The following is an 18,397-nucleotide window of genomic DNA, read 5'->3' on the forward strand; positions in this document are numbered from 1 at the left end:
CGGTGGCGAAGGCTGCCCCGGCGCGGTGAGATTTCCTCCAGCAGGGACACCTTAGGCAGAGACCCGCCGGGCGCCTCTGCTCCACCTCGGCGTTTTTGAAAGTAAACTCCTACCTGCCTGTTGCGCTCTCCGAGGCGCAACCGGACTCGCCCCCCAGGCCTCCAGGGCCGGCTCAATTTTTTGTGAGCGAGGTGTGCACACAGACCAGCTCTGTCCCGGTTCCTGGCGAAGGGCCAGGCGGTGCCCGGGTCGAGTCCCGCCAGGGGTGGGAACCCCGGTGCGCGCCCGGCTCCCGCCCTGCACGGCTGCTGCAGCCGCACGGTGCCTCCAACGCTCGGCCACTCCCTGCCGGCCTGCCCGCCGCCCCGGCACGCGCCCCGAAGGGGCGCACTCCAAAGGCCAGCCCGGGGAGAAAGGGGCGTCCGAGGTGTGAGCAGGGAACCCCGGGACCCCAAGGAGTGGGGTGCGGCGGAGATCGCACGGCAGGGCCAGGAGGGGCGCAACGCATGGGAAGAAGAGTGGAGTCAGAGGAAGCACGACCCGGAGCGCTCCGGCGGAGGGGTGGGAGCTCCCGGCCCGAGGCGGGAGCCGGCGACCCGGGGTCAAAGTCCGGCTGGGCGAGTGCGGGAGGAGGGCGCAGGGGCACGCGGGGTCCGAGGTGGTGGCGTCTCCCAGCCAAAGGTCTGCCCCGGGAGCCGCCGCCGCGCAGCGCTCGGCCTCTCGCGGGACTCACCTCCGCGCCGGCCGCCCGGGCTCCGCGGCCCGCGGTCTCGGCTCACAGCGGCCCCGGCTCTGCGGCCTGCGCCTGGGCTCCTGGAGAGGCAGAGCCCCGCCGCCGCCGCCGCTGCACTGCTGCTTTCCGCTTCCTGTCCCGGCGCCGCCCCGCAGCCCGAGCCCAGCCCTGCGAGCCCGGCGCGGCCGCGAGCCAAGAGCAGCGAGCGCTGCCGGCCCCGCCGCGGGCCCGGCCCACCTGCAGCGGAAGGCGGGGCCCGGCCGGCGTCCCCCTCACCTCGTCACCACCCCGACCCCACACACCCGGGACACACACGAAGGCGTGCGCGGTCACACTCTTGCACACGGACCAGGGAATGACATCTCCCACACACATTCACCCTCATACACACACTCACACTACACAGACGTTCACAGCCCGGTAACCCACTCTCTTCTGGGCAGACACACACACACTAAAAACACATGGCCCAGCGATTGATCTCCGACACCGCCCCTCCCTCCCCCACATACTTGGAATCTCAAGCTCACACACACACACACCACACACAAAATCATGCACAAAATCCGAGCCCATTTGCCCTCATGAGCGCCCCCATGCATATATTCACACGGCACAGGGACTAACCCCCAACCCCACTCAACACATACTCATATACACACTTTCCAAGAACTGACTGACAAATATGCATATACACCGTATCTCAACCCATATACACACACTTAAACTCACATGTAGCCCTGGAAATGACCCCACAAATAGACACACACACACACACACACCCTACAAGCCACCACAGCAAGCCTCTCCCCGCCTCCTCCCTTATCAGAGCAGGCACTGCCGCTAGCCTAGTCTCCTAGAAACTGCTAGATGAGCACATCTCTTCAGGCAGGCAGCTGAAGCTTCAGTGCTGATTCCAACCAGGTACTGTTTCCTTTCTGAGCCTTTGTTTGCCTGTCTGAAAAGTGGTGAGGATGCTGCTGTCCACCTTGCAGGATTGTGGTGAGGATTACAAAACAGTTGGCAACGATTTTCATGAATATTTGCACTTTTCTGAGTTGTCTTGTGTTGGTAGCATTAGGGTTCCTTACTGATCATCTCCAATCTAGCTAGGACCCAAAGCTGCTTACGTGGCAGGATTTTGCAGTGGAAGCAGTGTATAATGAAGTGCTGAATTTCCTGAGTTGTCTACAGGAGTATTGCAGGCATTTGGGGTGGGGAAATGCAGGCCCATCCTGACTAGCCTTAATCAGGGAACCTTGGCCCCAAGAACCCCTCACTCCCCTGATCACCTCTTCCTCATCCCTTCTAGCCTCCATTTTCTCTTGCATATGTCACACTTCCTTGAGAAGACACCCATATGTTCAATGTGGCTGATTTTCACCACTCCCAGCCCCCAGGCTCTACTGCCCCACTCGGTGGCCTAGACCATCTGCCCCCCCGACCCCCAGCCTCCCAGTAGGCTCCAGAGAGCAGATGTTGCTGACTCAGGCAGCCAGGTTCCTATAGGTAAAGCCAATGGTCTATTCACCCAAATCAGCACCCAGGTGCAGAAATGTAGAACATTATAAAAACATGTCTCTCTCATCTCTAAAATGTAGAACTTTCAAAGTTCAAACAGGCCAGGGATTTCTAATTCTAGTCATGTACCTGAATAGCTCCAATTAACACAGAGATCTTCAATGAGTTTTCAGAAAGTAATTCTAATTCACTTAGGTTCTTATGTCTAGCCACCTTACCAGATGATGTTTTGTGAGAAAGAGGGGTAGTTGCAAATAGCCTATTTTAAAATAATAAATTCACCTTTAAATGCCATTTAGAGGCCGGGCTTGGTGGCTCACGCTTGTAATCCCAACACTTTGGGAGACTGAGATGGGCAGATCACTTGGGGTCATGAGTTCAAGACCAGCCTGGCCAACATGGCAAAATCCCGTCTCTACTAAAAATAAAAAAATTAGCCAGGTGTGGTGGCGGGCACCTGTAATCCCAGCTACTCAGGAGGCTGAGGCAGGAGAATTGCTTGAACCTAGGAGGCAGACATTGCAGTGAGCCGATATCATGCCGCTGCACCCCAGCCTGGGCAAAACGAGACTCCATCTCAATTAAAAAAAAAAAAACAAAAAACATGCCGGGGACCTGGGCAAGATGGCTGAATAGGAACAGCTCCGGTATGCAGCTCCCAGCAAGATCAACGCAGAAGGCAGGTGATTTCTGCATTTCCAACTGAGGTACCCAGCTTATCTCATTGGGACTGGTTAGACGGTGGGTGCAGCCCACAGAGGGCGAGCTGAAGCAGGGTGGGGCGTCACCTCACCTGGGAAGTGCAAGGGATCGGGGAACTCCCTCCCCTAGCCAAGGGAAACCATGAGGGACTGTTCTGTGAGGAACAGTACATTCCAGCCCAGATACTATGCTTTTCCCATGGTCTTCACAACCCACAGACCAGTAAAGTCCCTCGGGTGCGTATGCCACCAGAGCCCTGGGTTTCAAGCACAAAACTGGGCGGCCATTTGGGCAGACACCGAGATAGCTGCAGAAGGTTTTTTTCATACCTCAGTGGCTCCTGGAATGCCACTGAGACAGAACTGTTCACTCCCCTGGAATGGGGGCTGAAGCCAGGAAGCCCAGTGGTCTAGCTCAGGGGATTCCACCCCCATGGAGCCCAACAAGCTAAGATCCACTGGCTTGAAATTCTCACTGCCAGCTCAGCAGTCTGAAGTCGACCTGGGACGCTGGAGCTTGTTGAGGGGAGGGGCATCCGCCATTACTGAGGCTTGAGTAGGTGATTTTCCCCTGACAGTGTAAAGAAAGCCAGTGGGAAGTTTGAACCGAGCAGAGCCCACTGCAGCTCCACAAAACTGCTGTAGCCAGACTTTCTCTCTAGATTCCTCCACTCTGGGCAGGGCATGTCTCAAAGAAAGGCAGCAGATCCAGTCAGGGGCTTATAGATAAAACTCCCATCTCCCTGGGATAGAGCACCTGGGGAAAGGGGCGGCTGTGGGTGCAGCTTCAGCAGACTTAAATGTTCTTGCCTGCTGGCTCTGAAGAGAGCAGCAGATCTCCCAGCACAGCACTCGAGCTCTGCTAAGGGACAGACTGGCTCCTCACGTGGGTCCCTGACCCCTGTGCCTCCTGACTGGGAGACACCTCCCAGCAGTGGTCGACAGACACTTCATACAGGAGAGCTCTGACTGGCATCTGGCAGGTGCCCCTCTGGGACAAAGCTTCCAGAGGAAGGAACAGGCAGCAGTCTTTGCTGTTGTGCAGCCTCTGCTGGTGATACGCAAGCAAACATGGTCTGGAGTGGACCCCCAGCAAACTCCAGCAGACCTGCAGCAGAGGGGCCTGACTATTAAAAGGAAAACTAACGAACAGAAAGGAATAGCGTCAATATCAACAAAAAAGACATCCACACAAAAACCTTATCCCAAGGTCACCAACATCAAAGACCAAAGGTAGATAAATCCACAAAGATGAGGAAAAACCAACACAAAAAGGCTGAAAATTCCAAAAACCAGAGCACCTTTTCTTCAAAGAATCACAATTCCTCACCATCAAGGGAACAAAACTGGAATGGAGAATGAGTCTGACAAATTGACAGAAGTAGGCTTCAGAAGGTGGGTAATAACAAACTCTTCCAAGCTAAAGGAGCATGTTAAAGGAACCCAATAAGAGGAAGCTAAGAACCTTGAAAAAAGGTTAGAGGAATTGCTAACTAGAATAACCAGTTTAGAGAAGAACATAAATGACCTGATGGAGCTGAAAAACACAGCATGAGAAGTTCGTGAAGCATACACAAGTATCAATAGCCAAATCAGTCAAGCGGAAGAAAGGATATCAGAGATTGAAGATCCACTTAATGAAATAAAGTGTGAAAACAAGATTGGAGAAAAAGAATGAAAGGGAATGAACAAAGCCTCCAAGAAATATGGGACTATGTGAAAAGACCAAACCTATGTTTGATTGGTGTACCTGAAAGTGATGGGGAGAATGGAACCAAGTTGGAAAACACTTTTCAGGATATTATCCAGGAGAACTTCCCCAACTTAGCAAGACAGGCCGGCATTCAAATTCAGGAAATACAGGGAACACCACAAAGATACTCCTCAAGAAGAGCAATCCCAAGACACATAATCATCAGATTCACCAAGGTTGGAATGAAGGAAAAAAATGTTAAGGGCAGCCAGAAGAAAGGTTGGGTTACCCACAAAGGAAAGCCCATCAGATTAACAGTGGATCTCTCCGCAGAACCACTACAAGCCAGAAGAGAGTGGGGGCCAATATTCAACACACTTAAAGAAAAGAATTTTCAAACCAGAATTTCATATCCAGCCAAACTAAGCTTCGTAAGCTAAGGAGAAATAAAATCCTCTACAGACAAGCAAATGCTGAGATATTTTGTCACCAACAGGCCTACCTTACAAGAGTTTCTGAAGGAACCACTAAATATGGAAAGGAAAAACCAGTACCCAGCCACTGCAAAAACATACCAAATTGTAAAGACCATTGACACTATGAAGAAAATGCATCAACTAATGGGCAAAATAGCCAGCTAGCATCATAATAACAGGATCAAATTCACACATAACAATATTAACCTTAAATGTAAATGGGCTAAATGCCCCAATTAAAAGACACAGACTGGCAAATTGGAGAGAGTCAAGACCCTTTGGTCTGCTGTATTCAGGAGACCAATCTCATGTGCAAAGACACATATAGGCTCAAAATAAAGGGATGGAGGAATATTTACCAAGCAAATGGAAAGCAAAAAAAAAAGCAGGATTGCAATCCTAGTCTCTGATAAAACAGACTTTAAACCAACAAAGATCAAAAAAGAGAAAGAAGGGTATTACATAATGATAAAGGGATCAATGCAACAAGAAGAGCTAACTATCTTAAATATATATGCACCCATACAGGGGCACCCACATTCATAAAGCAAATTCTTAGAGACCTACAAAGAGACTTAGACTCCCACACAATAATAGTGGGAGACTTTAACACCCTACTGTCAATATCAGACAAATCAATGAGACAGAAAATTAACAAGGATATTCAGGACTTGAACTCAGCTCTGGACCAAGCAGACCTAAGAGATACCTCTAGAACTCTCCACCCCAAATCAACAGAATATACATTCTTCTCAGCACCACATCACACTTATTCTAAAATTGACCACATAATTGGAAGTAAAACACTCCTCAGCAAATGCAAAAGAATGGAAATCATAACAGTTTCTCAGACCACAGTACAATCAAATTAGAACTCAGGATTAAGAAACTCACTCAAAAGTGCACAACTACATGGAAACTGAACAACCTTCTCCTGAATGACTACTGGGTAAATAATGAAATTAAGGCAGAAATAAATAAGTTATTTGAAACCAATGAGAACAAAGACAAAAGGTACCAGAATCTCTGGGACACAGCTAAAGCAGTGTTTAGAGGAAAATTTATAGCACTAAATGCCCACAGGAGAAAGCAGGAAAGATCTAAAATTGATACCCTAACATCACAGTTGAAGGAACTAGAGAAGCAAGCAAACAAATTCAAAAGCTAGCAGAAGGCAAGAAATAACTAAGATCAGAGCAGAACTGAAGGAGATAGAGACATGAAAAACCCTTCAAAAACCAATTAAACCAAGAGCTGTTTTTTTTTGAAAAGATTAACAAAATAGACCACTAGCCAGACTAATAAGGAAGAAATTAGAAAAGAATCAACTAGACACAATAATAAATGATAAAGAGGATATCATCACTGATCCCACAGAAATACAAACTACCATCAGAGAATACTATAAACACCTCTACACAAATAAACTAGAAAATCTAGAAGAAATGGGCAAATTCCTTGACACATACACCCTCCCAAGACTAAACGAGGAAGAATTTGAATCCCTGAATAGGTCAATAACAAGTTCTGAAATTAAGGCAGTAATTAATAGCCTACCAACAAAAAAAGCCTGGGACTAGACGTACTCACAGCCAAATTCTACCAGAGGTAAAAAGAGGAGCTGGTACCATTCCTTCTGAAACTATTCCAAACAGTAGAAAAAGAGGGACTCCTCCCTAACTCATTTTATGAGGTCGGCATCATCCTGATACCAAAACGTGGCAGAAACACAACAAAAAAAGAAAATTTCAGGCCAATATCCCTGATGAACAGCAATGTGAAAATCCTCAATAAATTACTGGCAAAAACCAAATCCGGCAGCACATCAAAAAGTGTATCCACCATGATCAAGTTGGCTTTATCCCTGGAATGCAAGGCTGGTTCAACATATGCAAATCAATAAACATAATCCATCACATAAACAGAACCAATGACAAAAACCACATGATTATCTCAATAGATGCAGAAAAGGCCTTTGATAAAATTCAACACCCCTTTATGCTAAAAACTCTCAACAAACTAGGTATTGATGGAACATATCTCAAAATAATAAGAGCTATTTATAACCCATAGCCAATATCATACTGAATGGGAAAAGCTGGAAGCATTCCCTTTGAAAACTGGCACAAGACAAGGATGTCCTCTCTCACTACTCCTATTCAACATGGTATTGGAAGTTCTGGCCCGGGCAATTAGGCAAGAGAAAGAAATAAAGGGTATTCAAATAGGAAGAGAGGAAGTCAAATTGTCTCTGTTTGCAGATGACATGATTGTATATTTAGAAAACTCCATTGTCTCAGCCCAAAATCTCCTTAAGCTGATAAGCAACTTCAGCAAAGTCTTAGGATACAAAATCAATGTGCAAAAATCACAGGCATTCCTATACACCAAAAACAGACAAACTGAGAGCCAAACCATGAGTGAACTCCCATTCACAGTTGCTACAAAGAGAATAAAATACCTAGGAATACAACTTACAAGGGATGTGAAGAACCTTTTCAAGGAGAAGTATAAACCACTGCTCAAGGAAATAAGAGAGAACACAAACAAATGTAAAAACATTCATGCTCATGGATAAGAAGAGTCAATATTGTGAAAATGGCCATACTGCCCAAAGTAATGTGTAGATTTAATGCTATCCCCATCAAGCTACCATTGACTTTCTTCACAGAATTAGAAAGAACTACTTTAAATTTCATATGGAACCAAAAAAGAGCCCATATAGCCAAGACAATCCTAAGCAAAAAGCTGGAGGCATCATGCTACCTGACTTCAAACTATACTACAAGGCTACCTACAGTAACCAAAACAGCATGGTACTAGTACCAAAACAGAGAGATAGACCAATGGAACAGGACAGAGGCCTCAGAAATAACACCACACATGTACAACCCTCTGATCTTTGACAAACCTGACAAAAACAAGCAATGGGGAAAGGATTCCCTATTTAATAAATGGTGTTGGGAAAACTGGCTAGCCATATGCAGAAAACTGAAACTGGACCCCTTCCTTACACCTTATACAAAAATTGACTCAAGGTGGATTAAAGATTTAAACGTAAGACCTAAAACCATAAAAATCATAGAAGAAAACCTAGGCAATACCATTCAGGACATAGGCATGGGCAAAGACTTCATGACTAAAATACAAAAAGCAATGGCAACAAAAGCCAAAGTTCACAAATGGGATCTGATTAAACTAAAGAGCTTCTGCATAGCAAAAGAAACTATCATCAGAGTGAACAGGCAACCTATAGAATGGGAGAAAATTTTTGCAATCCATCCATCTGACAAAGGGCTAATATCCCGAATCTGCAAGGAACTTAAACAAATTTACAAAAAAAAAAAAAAATCCCATCAAAAAGTGGGCAAAGGATATGAACAGACACTTCTCAAAAGATGACATTTATGCAGCCAACAAATATATAAAAAAAAAAAGCTCATCATCACTGGTCATTAGAGAAATGTAAATCAAAACCACAATGAGATACCATCTCATGCCAGTTAGAATGGCAATCATTAAAAAGTCAGGAAACAACAGATGCTGGATAGGATGTGGAGAAATAGGAATGCTTTTACACTGTTGGTCTGAGTGTAAATTAGTTCAACCATTGTGGAAGACAGTGTGGCGATTCCTCAAGGATCTAGAACCAGAACTACCATTTGACCCAGCCATCCCATTACTGGGTATATACCCAAAGGATTATAAATCATGCTACTATAAAGACACATGCACACGTATGTTTATTGCAGCACTGTTCACAAGAGCAAAGACTTGGAACCAACCCAAATGTCCATCAATGATAGACTGGATAAAGAAAATGTGGCACATATACACCATGGAATACTATGCAGCCATAAAAAAGAAGAGTTATGTCCTTTGCAGGGTCATGGATGAAGCTGGAAACCATCATTCTCGGCAAACTAACACAGGAACGGAAAACAAAACACTGCATGTTCTCACTCATAAGTGGGAGTTGAACAATGAGAACACATGGACACAGGGAGGGGAACATCACACACCAGGGCCTGTTGGTGGGGTGGAGGACTAGGGGTGGCATAGCATTAGGAGAAATACCTAATGTAGATGACAGGTTGATGGGTGCAGCAAACCAGCATGGCACATGTATACTTATGTAATAAACCTGCACATTCTGCACATGTATCCCAGAACTTGAAGCATAATTTTTAAAAAATGCCATTTACTGTCCATTTTTCTCCAGTAATCTTAAGTGTTCAAGCTGAAAAGGTAAGCACTGGAAAACTTCTCAGGAACTGAATGATGGAGGCCTGTCCTAGCTCAAGGTTACTGTCACCAAGTGGTTCAGCCTCATTTGGCTTTTTCCCAAAGTTGAGTGCTCCAGCTTATCCTTAATTAGTAATAAAAGTAACATTATGGGCGCCACATGCCACTTCTTTGTTTCACTAATATATTTGTTGCAAATTCAATGTGAGAAGTGGGGTACTATGCACTGGATGATCTCAAGACTCTGTGTTCCACAAATGCATACAAATATTTCTCCCTTCTCATTCTCACAGCTTTCCCAAATCTTGGTATGCTGCAGTGACATGATGATGTATATGTTTTGGTTTTCATCCATGGTGGTTCCTGGCTCACATCTCCTGTGAGATTCTTATTTCCTAAGTGACTAGAGCAGTAAGGATATCTTTTGTTCAAGTATTTGGCTTTTTGTCCTTGATTCCTGAAGCAGCTCTGGAAACAGTTTCAGAGTGATAAAGGTGAAAGAGAGTCTTTTGTTATTTATAATAAATGCTTTTCACCCACACCTGAGCTTATGTTAGTTAATGAGGCAATTTTTGGGAAGTCCCTAGATAACACTTTGTAGGATTGGGGGAGAGATACTAGTTGTCAGGGAAACCAATCCTGTAGTCACAGGGTTGAAGGGTTCTGCCTGTGGTATTTACATTATCGAGGAGATAGGATGCAAATAACCAATAGGAAGCAACAAGGTGAGCATTCAGATTGAGTGCTGTGGAAATTCAAATAGGAGAAACTGTTTTCTGTTTGGGAGACCTGCAGAAGGCTTCGTGCAACTGGTGGCTTTTCAACTGGGGCTTGGTGGATAGGAAAAGTGTTAGTGGGTAGCTGAGAAGAAAAAATAAACTTAGTTTCTTTCTATTGTACTCTCACAATACAGAATGCTTTTCAGACCCAGCTGTAGGAATATTTCCCCACACACCAAGCTAGCAATCAATTCTGCAGCAGATACCAGCTGAGAGGAGAGGGGGGTGAGGGTTAAGCTGATCACAGTGGCCAATGATTTAATCAATCATAAAACCCCCAAAGGACTGGGTTTGGGTAACTACCAGATAGGCAAACACGTGGAGGCTTCTAGGACGGTGAAGAAGAACATATCCATGTATCTAGAGGGTGTTGGAGCCTAATTCCACCAAGATGGAAGCTCCTGGGTGCCACCCTTCCAGACCTCCTGCTGTGTGTCTCTTCATCTGACTGTTGATTTGTATTATTTCAGATATCCTTTATCATCAACATAAGTGTTTCCCTGAGTTCTGTGATCCACTGTAACAAATTAATCAAATCTGATGAGGGTGTTGTGGGAACCCTGATTTATAGCCAGTTGGCCATAAGTTCCAGAGTCCTGGACTTGTGACTGGCCGAAGTGAGGGCATTCTTGGAGGCTGAGCCCTCAGCTTGTGGGTCTTGACACTCTCCAAGTCCATAGTGTCAGAATCGATTATGAATTAGAGGATACCCAGGTGGTGTCTCCTGCAGAATTGCTTGCCTGCTTGGTCTGTGGGAAAACCCCTTTCACATGTGGTCAGAGAAGCATTCCATGTTGTGAGAGTACATAGGAAGAAACTGAGTTTGCTTTTCCTTCTCAGCTACCCACTGAAATTTTTCCTGTTCACTAAGACCCAACTCAAATGCCACCTGTTTCATGAAGCCTTTTGCAGGTCTCCCAACCAGAAGTTTCTTCTATTTGAATTGCCATAGCAACTCTGAATTTTTTACTTTCACCTTGTTGCTTTGTATTGGTTATTTGTGTCTTATCTCGTCAATAATGTGTAAATACCATGTCTTATTTATCTTTTTTCTATCACAGATCTTTTCACACAGTAGTTACTTTCTAAAATACTTAGCACATGAATAAATGACTATGAAATACTTTTTGCCCCTGGGAAGTTAATAATTTAACCAGAGAACCATCTAATTACAGAGTTTTTATATATGCATATAAAGGTTGTTGACAGAAGATAATACATAGAATGCTAAATGCATTAAATCACACTTTTTAAAGAAGTTATTTAACCAACCTCAAGAATTATGAATAAACCCCAAATAACAGGAGTTAAGTGAGAAAGCCCTCTGATCCACAAAATAGACTGTGCAAAGTCTATGCCTTAAAGTAGAGAGAGTTGATAAACAAGAGAATCCCTCATACCCCACTTAGATACTGTTTACACTTGGTTTACTAACAATTCTAATAAACTTTACTATCTGATTCACTATAGATTAGCAACACATCAAAAAGAGTCAGGCAGTGACCTCAGGAAGACCCCAGGGACTGCAAAGAGGATCACTATGAGGATTGTTTAATTCCAGAGCTCATGCCCTTCTCTTTTGCTCCTGACACACTACACATCACAGAATAATGGCTAGGGATGCAAAGTGCCTTCGCTGTAAAAGGCGAGATGGCCCTTCTGTATACAGTACTCTATTTCAAAAGACAGGGAAGATGTAAAATAAATATCAGAAAAATTTCCATCCAAAATGTTTGAAATGTTAAAAAGTGCCAGTTCTTTAAAGGGCCATTTTCTGTAAAATCTACATATGTTTATTTTATGTCTGCTGGTTAATAATGCCAGTGATGAGGTGCTACAGTTTGGGTCATTAGTGCCCAGTGAGAGAGTCACACAGGCCTGGATAGTTAAGGAAAGCTTCCCAAGGGAGAGTCAATTTGTCCTCGCCTTGAGGAAAGAGAAATGGAATAGGCATAGATGGAGGACAATGGCTGGATCCCAGGTGCTCAGTATGCACATGTTGAAGAATGGTTCAACAGTGTTTCTGTTTGGAGTGTGGGCCAGAGAGAGGAAGAGCAATGCCTGGTATTTACTCAAGGGCAGGGAGCAGGGCAGTCAGGGTCAAGATAAAGGCTTATGCTGAGACAAAGAGGATTCAAAATTGAGTGGCTAGGATTAGAAGGTAGAGAACCTGGAATCCAACACTGTTTGGATTTTTTTTTTTTTTCCTTAAAAGTACATGCTCCGGCACCACAGATAAACCTGAAATGTTCTTTCCAAGTGTTTTAAAATTTCATTTTTATTTAAGTTTATTTTTTAGAAACAGTCTTACTATATTGCCCAGGCTGGACTCAAACTCCTGATCTCAAGCAATCTTCCCACCTCAGTCTCTGGGACTATAAGTGCATGCCACAGTGCCTGACTTCTATGATATCTACTTCTGGTATCTACTATGTGCTAGGCAATATGTTAGCTACTAGAGATATAAAACTAGGCAATGTAACATTGATCAGTGATTCAACAATTAATTCAACAAATATTTATTGAACACTCACTGTGTACCAGTTACTATTCTAGTCTCTGGGGATATATTAAAACAAACTAAAGCTTCTGTACTCAGAGAGTTCATATTTTAGTGGGGAGAGATGGACAAATGAGCATCATGTGTAGTATGTCCAATGGTAATGAGTGCTAAGGAGAAAATAAAGCAGGAAAGGACATGGAGAAGTGGGGTGAGGGTGCATACGGCACTCTCCTGGAGGAGCTCAGGTGCTCCAGGGCAAGACTGCTACATAAACAAAGTCTTGCCATCAAATACTGTAGTGCAGATCGTGCCAGTGCCCTGACAGAGACCAGAGGCAGGATGGGAGCACCGTGGGAGCACAGAGAGAAGGCCTAGCTAAGTCTGCAGAAGTGGCATGGCTTCACCTGGTTGTAACTCTTGAACCAGAAGGAAAAGGGTGTATTTGGCAGATCAAGGGGGAGGGAGCATTCTGGGCCAAGGCACAGAAGGGTGACAGAGTAGGTCTAGGAAGGCACATTTGTGGCTTCCGTGCTAATGGACTTCACAGGTCTGAAGAAACAAGGTGCTGAATGTGGGGGTGTTTCACGGGAAGGAGAGGCAGGTACAGAGTGTTGAAGCAGGACGGCTCTGTGGGGCGCCTATTGGCAGTTTGGCATCATGGGAGCATAAGAGAGGAAGCAGGCTGGGATACAGGGGAGAGAGTGGGGATGGGCCTGGAACAGGAGCAGCACCAAAGCTCAGAGGGCCCTGCAATGGCAGGCTTAGAAGTTTAGATTTTGGCCAGTTGCAGTGGCTCACATCGATAATCCCAGCACTTTGGGAGGCAGGAGGATCACTTGAACTCAGGAATTTGAGACCAGTCTGAGCAGCATAGTGAGGCTCTGTTTCTACAGAAATTACAAAAAAAATTCTATAGTCCCAGCTACATGGGAGGCTGAGGTGGCAGGATTGCTTGAGCCCAACAGTTTGGGGTTACAGTGAGAGTGAGCTATGATTGTGCCACTGCACTCCAGCCTGGGCGATGGAGTAAAACACTGTCTCAAAAAAAAAAAAAAAAAAAAAAGGTTCAGATTGTATCTGGTGGACAATGGGGAGCCACTGGGTTTTTATGGAGAGGAATAAGATGAGCCGATCTTGACTGCAGTGTGGAGAGTGGCTTGGTGGGTGGGAAAAGTAAAGTCAGGGAGACCAAATGAGAGGCTGGTGAGACCATAGGAAGCCCAAAGAGGCCAATAGCCCTTAGTTAATGCAGCCTTCACAGGCAAAGCTCAGTCACAAATGGGGAACCAGGCAGAGGAAGAAGCTCAAGGAGAAAAGGTTAGTTTAATTCTAGGCATGTTGAGTGTAGGGGACCTAAAGGATGTGCAGGTGCAAAGAATAATTGTTCACATTACAGATCATTCGTTGTGTGTCAGGCACTGTGTTAAGCATTTCATGTCTTATTTATTCCTCACACAACTGATGATGTAGGTGGATTTTACAAAGAGAAAAACTCAAGCACAGAAAGGTTAACTTGTTGAGATCAACAGCTGCTAACTGGTGGGGCCAGGCTTTGAACCCAGACTGGCTGACCATAGATTCCTCATTTTTGATCCATAAGCTATACTGCTTTCTAACAGTATAGATTTAGAGCTCAGGAGAAGATAGGCTAGTGACAGTGACTAAAGGTTTCAGAGATTACATATAGCTGGCAATGCAGTAGAGAAAAGAACAAGAAGCGGGTAGAGGAACACAGACCGTGTGAAGCAGAGATAAGATAGGGAGTGTGGCAGGGGCTGTTGTTTTGTTTTGACATAAAAAACCCTGAAACCTTTGTATAGACCAGGGAGAAGCAGCCAGACGGGTTCAAAATTTAAGAAGGGGTAACTTGTGGGACAAAGAAGATGTGTGATGGAGAGCACAGGTGGAAAGACTAGCCTTGTACAAGTGCAGACAGAGGTGAGAGCACCGGTGAGTGCAGGAGGTCAAAGGTGCCTCAGTATTTGCCATGAGGTAGGAGGCAAAAAGCTCTGCCAGAATCGGGGGGGGGGGGGGGGCAGAGATATAGTCAGCCAAGAAATAGAGCCAGCTGGGAGAAGACATGTATCTGATGGCTTCTCAGGGCCCTTTGAGAATTTGATTGCCAATGGGATGGAAACCACCGAAAAACTACACATTCCCCCAATTTTTGCAAACAATTTGAATGGGCCCTTCAAATTGAGGAAATTGCCAAGGGACCTAACTGGTTCCTTGCAGGGGCCCTAGACATAGCAGTCTCTAACGGCTCTTCTGTGTCCAAGAATTTTTATCTTTGATGGGTTGAGTTTGAGGTGAGGGTAGGATGTCCAAGAGCAAACTTAAAAAAGCAGTTGAATGGTGGGATTTTCTAGTAAATAGCCTTGCTTGGGTTTGAGAGTGTAGTATACAAACAGGAAACAAGCTTGTTCTGTGGAAAGCCACTGGCCCACAGGAGCCTAAGCAAGCAGTCATGGTCTGTGGACCAAGTGTACCAACTCCCAGGCGCGCCGGTCACTGGTGTCCCGCCAGGCTTCTCTGCAGGCCCTGGCAGACAGGCCCGCTCCCAGGCCCAGTGGCTAGTGTTACCTTGGGGGTTGGGAGGGACCCAATGTCAGATAGAGATTTCAGGTCGCAAAAGTGGGATCCTTCCAAGACTACAGCCAACCCCTCACTTTGGCCGCCTTGTTATCATTGAAAAGGATACAAGTCAAGCGGAGAGAAAGAGAGTCTGATAAAGACACCAGTCAGTGCATGTGGCCTTAGGGCTGCTGGGTGCTCCCCAGATGATTCCACTTGCCAGGGCAGTGCAAAGGATCACACTCAGGGCCAGTCATGGGCAGAGCTGCACTAGGCTAACACCACCTTCTACAGACTCAGAAGTTTCTTCTCTAATGTTGTTTATTTCATCTGTGGCATCATCATCAGTAATTCATTAACTATTTATGAGAAACACTTGAATAACACACCACATACAGTGTTGAACTAATTATTTGGACTGACACCAGGTGGTATTATTTCCCCAGGGTGAACCAGCCTCCAGAGCTTCTGGCCCAGGCTCAGACTCTTTCTGGCTGTAGAGGAAACGCAGGCATGCAAGGAAGGCCTTGGCTCCTGGTCTGCAAGCAGTCCGCCCTCCCTTCTGAGTTACAAGTGGTCTCCATGGGAGCTGCAGAGGGGAGGGCTAGGTCTGGGCATGGTAGGACAACATTGTTAACCCATCTTAGCAGTCAGACTTTGTATTAATCATGTCTATTTATTTTCTGGATCTCTGATGCTTTGACATCTGGAGGCCTGCTTCCCAGGGCTAGTTAGTTCCTAGTGATAGTAAAGTTCCATAAGCATCCTTTTCGTGTGCAAATGAATCAAATCCAGACCCTGTACCCCAACCGACTCCTTTATTGAGCTCTTGCAGGGGTCAGATACTCCCCCTGCCGAAATCACTCCAGTGTCAGATACCAGACAAATAGAGACAGTCGTTACACCCCAGAGCCTGCTGACGTCATTTAAACTAGCCAATCCTAAGCCTGCTTACCCTGCTTGGCCTGTTTCTTCCCATAGGGACCACAGTAAAAGCTCTTGCCCATGTTTCCTGCCTGCTCTGTCTGCCTCTTGGCTGACTGTGGTGCGTCCCTGTGTGGCCTTGCACAGCATGGCATGCGTTCTCCCCTTAGGAACTATGAGGAACCAACTATCATTTCAACGGCAATTGTCTCCTGATTTGTTGGCCTCACCATACCCCAGTATAATAAAACCTACTTTTTTTTTTTTTTAAGAGAAGTCTCACTCTGTTGCCCAGGCTGGAGTGCAGTGGCGTGATCTCAGCTTACTGCAACCTCTGCCTCTCAGATTCAAGCAATTCTCCTGCCCTCAGCCTCCCAAGTAGCTGGGATTACAGGGATGCGCCGCCACACCCAGCTAATTTTTGAATTTTTAATAGACACGGGGTTTCACCAAGTTGGCCAGGCTGGTTTCGAACTCTTGACCTCAGGTGATCCACCCCCCACTTGGCCTTATCCCTGAGTGTTGGGATTGCAGGCGTGAGCCACCATGCCCGGCCCCATAAAACCTACATTTTAAAAAAGGGTTTGTATTCGATCTTTGCTGATTTGTGAACTATATAAATGAACAGACAGAAGCAATTAATATTTATTGTGTTTTTACAACGTGTCAGGCATTGTAATAGTCATTTTTTGTCTATTACTTATTTAATGGTAATTTCCAAAATCAAGTAGTTTAAATAACTTTACCAATGTCACAAGACAGGCTAAACTCAGGTCTTCTGGTTCCCAGCTCAGGACTTTCCTACCACACTATTTGTAGATAACTAAGACAAACCTCTTTTCTTTTTCTTTTCTTTCTTTCTTTTTTTGTTTGAAAGAGATGGGGTCTTGCGATGTTGCCCAGGTTGGTTCAAACTTCTCCCCGCCAGCCTCTCAAGTAGCTATGACTATAGGTATGTGCCACCGTGCCCATCAGATTTCTTTTTTCTTTTCTTTTCTTTTTTTTTTTTTTTTTTTTTTTTGTTTTTGAGATGGAGTTTTGCTCTTATTGCCAAGGCTGGAGTGCAGTGGCGTGATCTTGGCTCACTGCAACCTCTGCATCCCAGGTTCAACTGATTCTCCTGCCTCAGCCTCCTGAGTAGCTGGGATTACAGGTGCCCACCAACACATCCAGTTAATTTTTTGTATTTTTAGTAGAGATAGGGTTTTACTGTGTTGGCCAGGCTGGTCTCAAATTCCTGACCTCAGATGATCCACCCTCCTTGGCCTCCCAAAGTGCTGGGATTACAAGCGTGAGCCACCATGCCCAGCAGATTTCTTTTTGTTGTTTCTTTATTCCCCTTTCTTTCCTTGATTAATGATCACTGTCCAATCCTCGCCACCACTTTTCTACCTATCTTTTTCTTAAAAAAAAAGAAAAATTCCTCTGCAGCATTATTTGTTTGTTTCCTCCCCTCCCAGGTGAAAATATGAAAGACAAATAAATTATAAATTACAGAATATAACAAAGTTCTTCATTTTGATTACAAATGACTTTAAGTTTGGATATTAATATTTTTATGTTTTTAAGTTTAACAATACAGTCTTCAAATGTATACTTTGTTTTAAATGTTTTTTTAAAAAAAGATGAGGACCACAATAGACTAACAGGGCCAGATTGATTCTCCCACCTGAAATAGCTATGAATTAGGACAAAATACAGGAAACAACAGGATTCAAGAAATTGGACATCAGGTAACAAAAGACCATGATTCCTGAGAGACAGAAAACAAATTAGGTATTCCCTACAGTTGTCACAGCTTGCTGCCTAGAGGGAATTTTTAGGTTGTACAGGGAGAGGAAACCCAAGCGGAGACTATTGATCTCCTTGCCTTGAAGATGGAGGCCTAGGATTTCAAGGAGGCCAAGGAGACTAGAGTTTGCAGGACAGAGTAACAGAGATGAGAGGGCTACAGAAAGAGAACACCCTAGAAATCCACAGCGAATCCCCCCAAGCATTCAGCTGAGTCCTGTTGAGTGCAGATGTGTGAGGAGAAAATCCTCTGAATGGATAAGAGGGAACAGTACCTAGAACTCACACAGGAATGTAAATAGTGCCTGTTATGACCAGCCAGGCTGGAAAACCTCAGTTTATGGGGCACTGGGTAGTGTAATCAGAAAGGTATTGCCTCAGTAGTGGGACAAAAAGCCCCCTAATTGAAACGTTGCTCAGGTTGTGCCAAACAAAGCTTAGAAGCAAGACCTGAAAG

General features: G+C 45.1%; 1 protein-coding gene and 1 pseudogene across 3 annotated transcripts in view; one reads left to right on the forward strand and one right to left on the reverse strand.

Annotated features, from left to right (window-relative positions):
- VANGL1 (VANGL planar cell polarity protein 1) overlaps positions 1–851 on the reverse strand; it is a 51,601-nt gene extending 50,750 nt beyond the window's left edge. For 2 of the 3 annotated variants that reach the window (XM_030824783.1, XM_030824782.1), the window contains exon 1: positions 734–851. The gene's annotated coding sequence lies outside the window, so the exon portion shown is untranslated. Of the gene's footprint in view, positions 1–113; positions 192–733 lie in introns of those variants that run through there. The other variant, XM_003268030.4, reaches the window with a different exon arrangement.
- A 12,334-nt stretch (positions 852–13,185) lies between these two features.
- The window catches only part of LOC100590637, a 48,875-nt pseudogene continuing 43,663 nt past the window's right edge, over positions 13,186–18,397 (forward strand).

Source organism: Nomascus leucogenys, chromosome 12, assembly GCF_006542625.1.
Source record: "Nomascus leucogenys isolate Asia chromosome 12, Asia_NLE_v1, whole genome shotgun sequence".
NCBI classification, from domain to species: domain Eukaryota; kingdom Metazoa; phylum Chordata; class Mammalia; order Primates; family Hylobatidae; genus Nomascus; species Nomascus leucogenys.